The sequence below is a fragment of the Cryptomeria japonica genome, chromosome 3 (assembly GCF_030272615.1).
Source record: "Cryptomeria japonica chromosome 3, Sugi_1.0, whole genome shotgun sequence".
Taxonomy (NCBI): domain Eukaryota; kingdom Viridiplantae; phylum Streptophyta; class Pinopsida; order Cupressales; family Cupressaceae; genus Cryptomeria; species Cryptomeria japonica.
This window is the reverse complement of record NC_081407.1, coordinates 124,929,349-124,943,102: the sequence shown is the minus strand read 5'-3', so window position 1 is coordinate 124,943,102 and position 13,754 is coordinate 124,929,349.

Below are 13,754 nucleotides of genomic sequence, written 5' to 3'. Positions count from 1 at the left end.
CAGGCATTTTGTCCTTTATGATAATGGTAGAGACATAATTGTCCATTGAAATGTGATTAACAGTTGAAACATAGTTATAGGGTGCTTTGGTATAGCTGGCTTGCTCATCTGTGGCTTTGGATTTTCCCTTGTCATGTTTAGGGAATGGTTTTTTAAACATCTCATGTTCTTGATTGGATGAATGTCCTTCAATCTCAATGTCACTTCTATCAATAAGATCTTGTATGATGTTCTTCAAATGATGACAATTTCCTGTTTTATGTCCCTTGCTCTTATGATGCTCACAATACTCATCATCATTCCACCAATTTGGTTTGAACTTTGGCTCATATGGAGGATTGTCTAGAATTTTTATTATGTTGTTTGCCACTAGCTTCTTGAAAGATGATTCAAGTGGTTCTCCCAATGGGGTGTATTTACTTCATGGTTTAGAAGTTACTTGAGTATTCACTTGGTTATTTAGAACATGATCCAGAAAGAATGATTTTGGGTCTCATTGTGTTAGCATCAACAACACCATCATTTACTGTGTTCTTGTTCTTGTTCCAAAATCATTGCTTGTCTTTTCCTTTAAAGTCCTCTTTGTTTTATTTGAATATCTTTAAGACTCCTTGCTCAATTAAGACCTTCTCTGTCGTTAAGCCTTTTTCAATGACGTCTTTGAAAGTGGACAAACAAGCTTTCCTCAAGTCATAACCAATTTCTTTGTTGACATTCTGTGTGAACATCTCTACCATTTGTTTTTGTGGAATTTCACAAGAGCATCTGCTCGCTAAATTCCTCCATCTTTGTATGAATGATGAAAAAAACTCCCCATCCTTTTGCTTGGTGTTGCACAAAGTGGTAACTGATATATCTGTCTCTATGTTGTATTAGAAATGTTGGATAAAAGCTTCTGCTAGATCACCCCAAGACTTAATTCCAGGTGGAAGTTGGGAGAACCATTCCATAGCTTGATCGACTAAGCTTTGTGGGAACAATCTCATCAAGTATGTTTCTTCTGCTGCTACCTCAATGCAAGTTGTGAAGAATTGTCTTATATGTGCCTTAGGGTCTCCTTTGCCTCTGTACTTATCAAACTTAGGTGTCACAAAATGTGTAGGAAAAGGAGGCATTGGAATGGTTTTATCAAATGGATAGGGATATATGTCTCTCATTGTGTAAGTTGGCTTTGGTGTATAAATGCCCTCCATTTTCTTTTGTAAGTCCTTTATTTGCTGTTCCAAATTGTTCTTAAGTGGAGACTGAGTTCTTGGACCATATCCCATTCCCGAGCCACCGGGTGGAGGAAGAGGATACTGCATATATAAATGGTATTGATCATAAACATGTTCATATGGAGGAGGTATATAATGATACTATGTACAAGAACCACTTGGTATAGAGTCATAATGAGGAATGGAATATCTGCTTTGTCCATGTATATCATATTCTACAAGCATGTCATGAGTTTGTTCTTGTGTAGTGCCCCCAAATATGACACGGGGTTTTCTTGTGTCCAAATTTTGAGCATTTCTCTAGATATCCAATTGTTTTGGAAGTTGGTCCTTAGCATTGGTATGCAATTGAGTGCATTTATCTGCATAAGACTTCCATAATGGTCTGCGTAGATGAAGTTGTTCATGAGATGCTCTTTCATGAGTATCATAAGCTTAACCATGCGTATTTGGGACCTCAAGTTTTTGAAACAAGGATGATGGTGACTCAGGCACAAAATGTGGTCCTTTAGTACCTCCACTAGTAGGTCTCCTTTGATCCATGTTGAGTTGAGTTTCTTGCATAGGTCGATTTTCCACTATTTGAGACATGTCAAAATCATAAGGTATCTTAGCTCCACTTTGTGCCATCACTTATAAGAAATATTGTCTATCTCTTTTTATGATTTCCTCAACCAATCTATTAAAATGGGGATCCATAATAGAGTCTTCCACTTCTGCTAAATGTACTGAAATGTTGTCCATATTGTCATTGTGTATATCATTTTTGTTTGTGTTATCCATGTTCTCAACATTTTGAATGTTTCTATAAGTGTCCATGTCAAGTAATGTAGTATGATCAGAATTGAAATAGATATCATTGTCGTATTCATAACCACTCATGTTTGTAGACTCTTGAGCCTCTTTAGATTCTCTCCTAGATTTTTGGGAACGGGGTTCAACCATGAACTAAGTTTTGACCAAGATGTGTGAGACTCGATGAAAATGGAAAGAGTATGGAAGATCAAGAGTTGGATGGAAAGTAAATGAATCAAAGGTTTACTTGCAATGTCCAAAGTGTAAGACCAAGTATGTATGTAGTAGAGTAGGTGTGGCTTCCAAAGAGATGATTGTTTCTCATGATGAGGTAAGTTGACCTTGACTCCAAGTAAGACCAAATGAGACCCAAAGGTGATAGACCTTGATGAGGGACCACTTAGCAACATGTTGTTGTATGTATTGTGTTGGCAAAGCAAGATGAGGACAAGCAAGTGACCTTTTGACTCAAGTTTAGACAAATGTGAATGTTATGCAAGGTGTAAAGCAATGATGAACTTTGTGAGACCCAAAAATAGGCTAAATTCTAGATGAAAATCCAGAGAAATAACCTAGGAAGCTCAAGAATTTTGAAACTGATTGCTCTTATTTGCTGGACTGTAAGTGTTTTTCAATACTGAATACAGACGTGCCTGTATACTTCACAGACGCGGTTTACCAACACAGACGCGATTGAACAGTGCACATATGCATTTTTGAGATTTTGTGAATGCAGTTTTGCTTATGATAACACAAACGTGTTTCTGTCCTACACAAACACGGTTAAATGACACGTGTTTCTGTCAGACACAAATGCGTTTCAAAAATCTAAGTGCAGTTTTTCCAATTCGTAAAGTTTTTGTTGTGACCAAATTTGAATTTTTTTTTTACTATTTTTTCGTGACAAGAGGACACAATGTTGACGAGAACTCAATGTTTGCAAGTGTTTAGACTCAAAATGAATCAAAAGAAAGTGTGTTGTTTGATTTATAAATATTTTGCATACACTTGAAGACACAAAAGACACAATGTTTTGATGTTTGGTCTTGAATGTTTGAATGTTCAAAAGAAGACAAGCACAATTCTTATGGTTGGCCAGGACAATAGTTGTTGATCCCACATGGGGTTTCCCCCGAGGCTATGCTATTCAAAGTGGATACTTAGATGTTTGACCCCACTAGCTCCACCCTCGACACTCACTTCTCAGGGGCAGCCAAGCACTAGTCCCCACAAAAACTCCCCATGGCGAACTTTGTATCTCTACTAAGAACTGTATGTGTGTGGGCTGCTCTAGAGGTTTGACCTCTTGCCCAACAACTAGAAGGATTTTGGCTTTCTAAAACAAAAAAGGTGCTAGTAAGGGCATCCGCTCGTGTGACCATACATGCGACACTTTCAGCTCTGTTAATATAGAAGACTCCCAGCCGGTAGGGGTTACGCCCTACTATTGATCAAATAAATTTGATCAAATGGGTTTATGGGGAGACATAGTGTTGGTATGAACTAATCAGCACACGTTACCCATGGCTTTCACCATGGATACAATTATTTATAGTGGTTCGAAAGAGGTGGGTTTTCCTCGCTACCACTTGGGTCGTTCTCTCCTCACTAGTAGTCCTAATGATCACATGGGGAGATAGATCCTCTAGAGATTAAACAAAAAGAGCCTACTGCTCAAGGCACAAAAAACACTAGTTCAATTTTAGTGCACCAATTGAAGTGTTTAGTAATCTAAACAAGGCACACAATAAAGATAAAAAAACCCTTACCAAAATTCTGCAACAAAGATTTGTTAGTAGTTTTGCAATAATACCCCTCTTGCAAGTACACAATTTAGGTAAATTTTAGATCCAAAAGACTTTGTGAAAAAGGGGGCCTTCGACAAGATGTGTTGCTTCAAGGACAAGTTGCACCAATTTGTTAGCTAGATTACAAGATGTTAGCCCGAATAAACCAGATCTGAAATCAATATGACGAAACAAAGCCCTAAAAATTGGAACAAAAACTAAAAATTGCAAAATAAAAACACAAACATGATTGAATCTCACACAGATGCGGTTACAGAACACAGATGCACCTTCAACCCTCACATACATGCCTTCAAACCTCACAGACGTGTTTCGGCAACACAGACGCGAATCTACAACACAGACATGGTTAAAAGATGTACAAATGCGATTCGAGAATACAGACGCGGATCTACAATTTGAAAAATGTAAAATGATGTTGAGGATGCAGACACGATTCCAAGGGTCAGAGACGCGACATAAAAGCAAAAACGTGGCTCCAATATGCGCAGACGTGAAAATGTCAAAATATTGTCGGAAATGTGAGATCTGCAACTTCAAAAAAATAAAATCTGCAACCGAGATGTTAAGTACAAAAGGACAAGAGTCCCACCAGGCGTGCCAAAATTTTTATGGTAAAAATGGAAACAACAATATTGAAAGACTAAATGAATTCAACCACAAAACCCTAACCTAACAACAAAAAAGATCCACCATAACATATGAAGATTACCTAAGACAATGCAAATCAATGAAATCACAAAGATTATACCATCACATGTCCAATAGGGTTTGAATCTCCATTCTTCCTATCTCCATTGATCTTGCTTGATATATTTGCTCTCAGATTTTATGTGTGCACAAGAGCTCAACAAAGAACAAAAATGTGGTTGCAAGTAGGTTTGATCGCATATGAAAGTTCGAATGCTAGTCTAGGAGGATTGATAGTGAAGGAAGCATCTCCTTATATAGAAGACACTATAAAAAATGGAGGGATAAGATTGAGAGGTGTAAAAGATAAATGGTCAGCTAGGATTAGAGGGTAGGTAAAAGAAATAAGAAAATAATAAGAGGGTAGGTAGTGTAGGAATTAAGAGATGAATGACATGTGTCATGGGTAGAAAAGGCAAATGAATTAATTAAATAAATAAAGATTTATTTAATTAATAGAGGAAGTGGGATCAATTAAATAAATGAAATATTTATTTAATTTAGGGAAGGATAATTTAAATAAATAAAAGTATTTATTTAAATGAGAAATAAGGCTAGAAGAGGATAAATGAATTAATTAAATAAAAAAAGATTTATTTGATTAATAGAAGAATTAGGTTAAAATAAATAAATAAATAAAAAATATTTATTTAATTAGACAGGACAATTTTAGGTGTCTATAGGAGGAGATTTCCTTAAATTTGGGAAAATATCCCAAATTTCCTAAAACATGGGAATCTTTCTTTTGGAATCTCTTTTGGAATAGAACCTTCCTATTTGGGTGTTTCATTTTCAAATAGGCATGTGTCCGCAAGGACACATGTCATTCCTTTCAATAACACCTGTCCTTCTTAAGGACACATGTCATTCTCATCCATGACACTTGCCCTTCTCTAGGACATGTGTCTTCTTCTCACGTCTCTCTATTTCTCATTCAAGCCTATTTAAACCTCCCATTTTCCTTCCAAAATCAATCCACTTTCATTTTCATACCCTCATAATGAGAAATGCTTACTCACCTTTTGCACATTCATATCCATTTAGCATCCATCTTTGCATCTCATTTTAGCTTAATCCATTTTGCACTCACTATTGTGGAGCATAATCGAGTATCTATCATATAACAAGCACACATCAAATCAGGGGACTGTCAAATTGAAGGATGAATATAGAGTTTTCACTTTAATTAGTTTTATTTTGTTTATCTAAGATTTTTTCCTTCTTAGCGTCTTAATCTTGAGTGTAATTGGAAATGTGTGTTCGATTGTTAGTTTAACTTTTCAGTCTCTTTAATTATGCATTCACAATTTTCTGCATACAATAGGATCTTTAACATAAAAAGAAATTGAACCATCATTTTTATTGAGCACCTTTAAATTTAGTGATTTGAGTAAAATTTCCTCCCTAGGGTTAGGCAAAGGTTGGAAAAATGGGACTAAGTAAACATTTGGTGTCTTTGGGGAGGAAATGGTTTGGGAATAAAGTTTACAAGCCTTAGCATGACGTCTTTGTTGGCATTCTCTTGCACAAAGATTTCTTTTAGTTTTACTCGAAACTTGCAAAGATTGGGGATAAATCAACATAGACTTCTTTTCTTCCCTTGTAGGGGGAGGAATGAAAGGAGCCTCATTAGGTTGAGAGATACCATATGTTGGGTGTTTTCCTTTATAAGATGGGGGAGGTGGGACCACAACATATAAAGGAGGAATAGGAGTAGGAAGAAGTCTAGGTCCAAAACAAGGAGAATGAATATCCATGATTGAAGGGTCTCTATGTTTACTTAAGGCTGATATCATATCGGTTTTTCATTTTTGATAAGATAGAAAAAATATTATTTTGAGGCTTTAAAGGTTTAGGTTGTTTAGACCAAAATTAATCAAGAGTGAAATTTTTACACTTCAATGTGGGTTGGTAAAGGTTATGATTAATTGTTATAATACTCCTATTGCGAGGGAACTTCAAACATTTATGGATTGTAGAAGGAAGAACTTTCATGGAAGAGAGCCAAGGATGTCAAAACTTCACATGAAATTGATCTGATGTAGAAATAAAAGTAAAGGTAACATCCAAGCACTTAGTACCAACCTCAACAGGAAGAATAATATAACCAATAGTAGGGCAAGAGAAACCATCATACACCTCGATCATAACATCAAATTTATAATATGTAACTTGATACAATTGTTGAGTAAAAACATATTCTTTAGTAATAACATTCACCATGCATATTGGATTCATATACACCTAAAAATGGTCTGAAGATAATTAATTAAATAAGCAATTATTTAATTAATCCCCCTTCCTAATTTAATTGAATTCATTAGCAATTTGATTAAATTATCCTTTTGATCTACTTATTAATAAATCTAAGGATTTATTTAATAGGTTCATTTCAATAATCCCCTTTGATTAATTAATTCAAATTAATTAATCCCCCCCCATTTAAATCAATTCTTCTAATCCCCTAATTAATTAAAACAAATCAATTTATGAGTTGTTGAAAATTAATTAGTCTTTTCTTATTATTTAAATTTTCAAATTCAAATTACCCACATGTCTCCTAACTTCTAACCACCTAACCTAACTCATTCCACCTAACCTTGGGTTTGCCTAACCCTATCCTATCTTGCACATTCTAACCTCCTTATCCTAACCTCCTATGGTGTGGATATTCTTCCCTTGAGACACATGACACTTTGGCCACATGTCTCCTCTCTTGGACACTTGCCCTCTCATGAGCAAGGATCCTTGACACTTGTCACCACAGAGATGACAAGTGTCCCTTCCTCCAACCTCTTCTTCAACCTCCTCCAATTTCAGCCTTGATATCTTCAGACTCAATCTTGACCATTGATTCCTGCCACCTAACCCTTGACCTTGGAAATCCTATAAATATCCCCCATTTTGGAGCACAAAGGATCCCCTCTCATTATCAATTTAGGCATTGTTACTGTAGGCATATCATTTGATCTTTGTTTTGATTAAGTAAAAATAGGGTTTTGAAAGGAACCCAAACCTTTTACATAGCATGAGAGTCAAATAACTAGAAAAGACCGTGCCTGATCACTTAAGAAACAAAAACTGATCCCATTCAAACAAAAAGGGATCTCAACACACATAACATGAAGAACCAGAAAAAGACAGTGAAAGGGAAGCAAAAAGACAACACAAATACAGAGACCGGGACTAAGATCGAAACCAAGACAACTAGATATTTTTCATGATATCTTCAGCATGGACCACCATCTGTTTCATGTTGTCTGTAGAGGTCTTTAAATCATCTAGCTCTCGACCTTTGATGTCGCCCTTATTCCTGGTATTAGCTCTGGTCCTCTTCTTGTGACCCTTTTTGTCCAGCTGATCCTTGTCGCCTTCTTTCTCTTTGATGTTGTCAAATCTATTAATAAAAATGTTCATGTTGTCCACCAAGGCTTTGAGAATCTAGAAGTTCTGTTCAACTATCTTCTTTATAGTGAGTTCCATTCTACCAATTATGATGCCCAGATTGTTCATAGTAGTTTTCATCCCTTTCACCTCCTTATTCTCTGCCACCTCCTTAACCTTATTTTCAGTTGCAATAATTTTACTCACCATGCTTTCAATGGCTTCAAGATTATTAATCACTACCTCCAACTCTTTAACATTTTCAATCAAGGGTTTGTCACCTATCATTGCTCTTTTGACAACATTCATATCTTTCTTCAAGCTACCAATGTCTTCACCATTGTGTTGACGGTGTCATAAAAACCCTTAATACTCTCATTTTCTCCAACACAATCCCTAGATTTACCCCTTTTATCCTCTTGATCCTCTTTTTGCAGACCTTGAGTATTCAAATCCTCATTGTTGCCCACAACCGACCTCTCTTCCCCCTCCTTATCCTTCCCATCATCAATTTTATTCTCCTCTACCTCTTCATCAAAATTAATCAAAATTTGATTAATATCTTTGTTCCCTCGCTTGCTAATGTTCTTCTTCCCCTGGGGTTGCTTGTCGGTGCCTTTCCCTTTCTTATTTTTGATGAATTTACCTTAGAAGGACTCGGCCTCAGACTCCAAAATATCTGAATCCACCACAATCCTTTTCCTCTTTGCCTTATTCCTCCCCTTTTTACTTGGCTCCTCTGAATCGCCTTCAGTCTCTGAGTCAAGTTAAAACCACTAACCTCACTCTTTGTGTCCTCATCTCTTGCATTTTTACCTTTAATAGGTTTTTCAATGCATTTACTGAACAAGAGCCATAAGACCCTGATGAAGAGCATGGTTACCCTTGGGATCTTTCTATATCTCTTTGATAGTATGGTCCATGGAACATGCAAGATAATATGGCAAACTCACCTTTTCCCCATGGCGAAAATGATTGAGAAAAACAAAGTGGTGTCCGTAAGCTCTCGTGAACCTACCATCCAAAGTTATATAGGTAATTGTAGCAAATAAGATGAACCTCCATTGTCTGCATATACGTTTTGGGGAGTGATAGGAGTCGTCGACCTTCACCATTTTCTTTTTCTCACCTTCTATGACAGGAAATTTGTCTGCTACCTTATCAGAGATGCTACGATCTCTATAAAATTTCATACCCTCTGTCATCATCCCCGTGGCTTCAACGATAATGTCCTCATGCACAGTCATCATCTGGGTCCCCACCAAAATATTGCCATTCTTTCAATTCTAGATAAAGTGTTTAGTGACCATTGGATCTTTCCCACTAAGCCTCTCCATAAACACACTCAGGTCCCCCTCTTGAATAATTTACCAAACTTCCCTATTCTTCCTCCATTCCAAGCAAGAGGTAGGTTCGAACCTTTTCTTATTCCTTCCCATTTTACCTTCACAATCCCTGAATTTCTTTCTCTTGGCTCTGAGTCTTCTTCTTTGGTTTCTGTAGTTGCCTTGGAAAACAACCCTGAATCCGTGCCAAGAAATTATGAAAAGACACTTAAATAAATGCACATCACCTCCATTGTAAACTTGCTTCATAATGAGTGGAAAAGGCATTTAGAAATTATGGTTGACGGTACCACGTTGCCTCGTCTAGATATGGTCTAGATCGAGCAAGGATTTCACTTCACATGGAAGTTCGCTCTCACCATTAATAATTATGATCTCCTCCATTTCACAGGCCAGGTTGGTGGCCCCGTCAGCACACAAGTTTGCTTCCCTATACACGTGTAAAAACACACATTTCAAATGTCTCACTTATTTTCTTAGCTAATTTTATATCATTGTTTATTGTCCATGATGGCGGGAAATTCTTGTTCAAATAGTTGATTATATTCAATGAGTCTCCTTCACACCAGACTCTGGTGCAGTTAGCTTCCTTTGCTAAGACCATCCCGTGATAGGCTGCCATAGCCTCAACAACATGATTTGTCTGATTTCCTATAGGTATGCATTTAATAATTTTGCATTTTCCCCATTCGTCCCTTAGGACCACACCACATGCCGCAATACCAGGATTACCCTTTGAGGCTCCATCAAAGTTGATTTTCATCCAACCATTGGGAGGACATTCCCATATCACACCCTCTCTAGGATTGGTCTGAACATGATCACTACCTTTTAATCTCCACTTCTTGAAGATTATTTGATCATTCTTGTCTTGAGGCTTATCAATACCACCTATGATATTCATATTTTCCAATATACTTCTTTTTATTTTCTCAAACACAATTTGATCCTTAGACACCTTCTCTTTGAATACTCTTTCGTTTCTCTCTTTCCATATACCCCGACACATACGGGGTAAAGCCAATTTCCACAACAAAATAGTGGATTTATTCCTTGATGGATGCTGCCAAGAATTAAAAACCTCTTGAACTGACTCCGGGAAACTCCAACTGATATTGAAGTGATCCAAACATCTTCCCCAAACAAAATTAGAGAAGGAACAATGAAAGAGCAGGTGGTTGATGGTCTCCTCATTCTGCATACAAAGAAAACAAACACTAGGCATGTACATACCTCTTTTTATGAGGTTATCAATAGTTATAATTTTATCTTGAAGGACTATCTAGAAGAAAATATTAATTTTAGGGGCTAGGCCTTTCACCCAAGCCTTAGCCCAACAAGGGCTCTCCATTTTAGAAAATTGCTGATAATAAAGAGAGGCCACAGTGAATTTACCATTTGCTGTGAATTTCCAGATTAATTGATCTTCATCTTCCACCACTACCATGGAATTCATAATTTTGTTCAAACTTCCCAAGGAAGGATCAACTTGAGATAAATCCTTCCACTGTCCTTCTTGCCAATAGTCACCCACCATAGATCCATATTTTTCCTTGCACTGGTTCTGAAATCTACTCCACTCAGGACTTTCACTCAAAGGGGACTTGAGTAACCAGGAGTCTTCCCAGAATTTGATAAGGTTCCCTTTCCCCATCTTCCATTTCACACCTTTGGCAATAAGATCTCTTGTTTTAGACACATTTTTCCAGATATTGGATCCAATTGGGATATCTTCCGCATTGAGGAAACTTAAGAGTGTAGGATAATGTCTTTTGTACTTGTTGTCCCATATCACTTTCCATTCTCCCTGGTTATTATACCCTCTCCAAATCTTCTTGGCCATAAGGAATTCATTCATGTCTCTTATTCTTCTTAGACCCAGACCTCCCTTTATTATAGGCTTACAAACCTTGTCCCATGCAATCAGATTCATTCTCTTCTTCTCACCAACCCCATTCCACAAAAAAGTTCTTTGGATCTTTTCAATAGCCTCCACATAGTTGGCATGAATTCTGAAAAGACTGATGGCATAAAGAGGAATACTTTGAAGAGTTGATTTCAACAGCTGAACCTTACCAGCTTGGCTAAGGAGAGAGTTCTTCCAACTAGCTAACTTCTTGTGGAATTTGTCCACCAAAGCTCCCCAAAAAGTTTCAGGAGGATCTTGGCATAAGGGGAGCCCCAAATAGGAAGCAGGAAGACTCCCCAGTTGGCACCCCAAAATATTGCTTATTTTTATCTTTCTTCTCTTGGGAGTATTGATGAAATAAACAAAGCTTTTAGACCAATTAATAAGTTGCCTAGTAGCTGACCCATAACTATCCAATGCTTTCTTTAAACTCCTAGAATCCTGCACTGAAGCCTTCCCCATAATTATAGAGTCGTCGACAAACTGCTGATGGGAGCAAACTTGATCTGTTGAAGTTGGTTTCAATCCACAAAACTCCCCCTTCTCAACCAGCTTTCCAATGTATCTCCCCAGACATTCCGCCATGATAATAAAAATAACCGGAGATAAAGGATCTCCCTGTCTAAGTCCCCTTGAGGACTTGAAAAATGGAGAAGGAGACTCATTAATTAAGATAGAAAAAGAAGCCAAAGAGACTAATTGCCTAACAAGACTAATACTACTAGATAAAAAACCAAAAGTCGAGAGAAATTTCATCATTAAATCCCAATCCACTCTATCGTAGGCTTTGGATAAATCAAGCTTCAGAAGAAAGCCTTCTTTATTTGAGCTTCATTGTTATAGGCAATTGCATTAGCTTAATTTGATCATTTTCTAGCATAATTGTTGAATCATGTAGCTTAATTAATCTATTTTCTAGTTTAATTGCATCATCATCATAGTGTAATCATGCATATCATTAGCTTAATTAGACTCTTGGAACTATCTAGCATAATCAATCTCATCTAGTTTGCATCATCATCATTTCAAATCCTCCGTCTATCACTGAGATTGCTTATCCAGATCTGAGAGCAAATCCATACTCACATCTCTTAGGTGGCGATAGGTCACGTTGTCATGGTTCATCTTTCATTTTCTTTTTATTTGCTAACCATGCTTGTAATGATCTATTGAGTGTTTGTGTTACAGCTGCAAGTATCACACATCATAGGCACAATAGGATCAATAAGCATCCCTCATGAGAATGTCTTTAATCTTCATAGCAATGTATAATGGTCCATCAAGTGCAATGATAGTCTCATTAGGAGCAAAGGTGATGCATAATTATAGTTTAGGTTTAGTCTTTTCAATAAGGTTCACAACATTATTGGACTCTACACCAAAGTCATTGAGAAAGAATGCAAGTAGCTTAGATTCAACAACATTGGTAAAGTGAGAAGGTAAAGAATTGGAGAAGATTTGGAGATTTTGATTAGGAGGTGCTACAAATTTGTTTTCTTTATCATTAACACCATCTATAAATATAGTTTTTTAATCACAAAGGGCTTGAATCTTATACCTGAATTTATAACACTTTTCAGTATCATGACCTGCTTGACAATGGTATTGGCAAAAGGCTTTGTGGTTAAAGGAAGGTGAAAGAGGATTAGAGGTATCTATAGGCTTGATGGGATGAAGTTATAGCACATTAGAATTAATCAACTTTAACATTCTACTATGCAAAGACTCATAAAGAGAGATTAATTGTTTTCTAAAGTATTTGAATAAAGGGGCCACACCCGATGTTGTGGCTACCACTTGTGTGTTGATGTTGGAAGACTTGTCATTTATCTTGATGAAACCTTTATTGTGTTTGTTGAATTTTGGAAATGATTGTTGAGCACTCTCATTATCCTCAACTAGAGCCATTGAAGGAGATGATTTAGATTGGCTCACTTGAAGTTGATAGTTATGAAGCATTGCACAAGAATTGCATGAAAGAGGTAAATTTTAAAAATAGAAGCTTATCTCTAATATCCTTTTGAAAACTAGTAATGAAAATTATTTGAGCATCATGGTCAGGCACATCATAAAAAATTTATGAATGCAAATGTTTATATGTACCAATAAAATCAGTCACTTTTTCTTTAACTCCTTGCTTACAATGAATCAAATCAGTCAAAGTAATTTTAGGACCAATGTTATTTTGAAATTGTTAAATGAAAGTATTAGTGAAATGTTGAAAAGAAGTGATGGAATAAGGAGGCAAAGAACAATACCATTGCAAATATTTATCTCTAAAAGTTTAAGTATAGAGTTTTTCCATGAGTCTTTGATCACAAGAGAAATCATTACACAAGGTTTAAAGTGTCTTCACATGATTCAAGGGGTCTGTAGCATTGTAAATTGTACACCTTTAATAGTGTGTTCAATTTCACATTGTCTTAGCACCTATTTGAGTATTTCCCCTTCCTCTATGTATTATAGGGCCCTTGTTGATTTAAATTAATATTTAAATTTATATTATGGGTCTTATTCCACTTTATTACATCATCACACTCTTATTTGGGCTCTTAATTCTAGGCATGCCCTTTATCATTTTATCTTGATTTATCCTTAAATATAC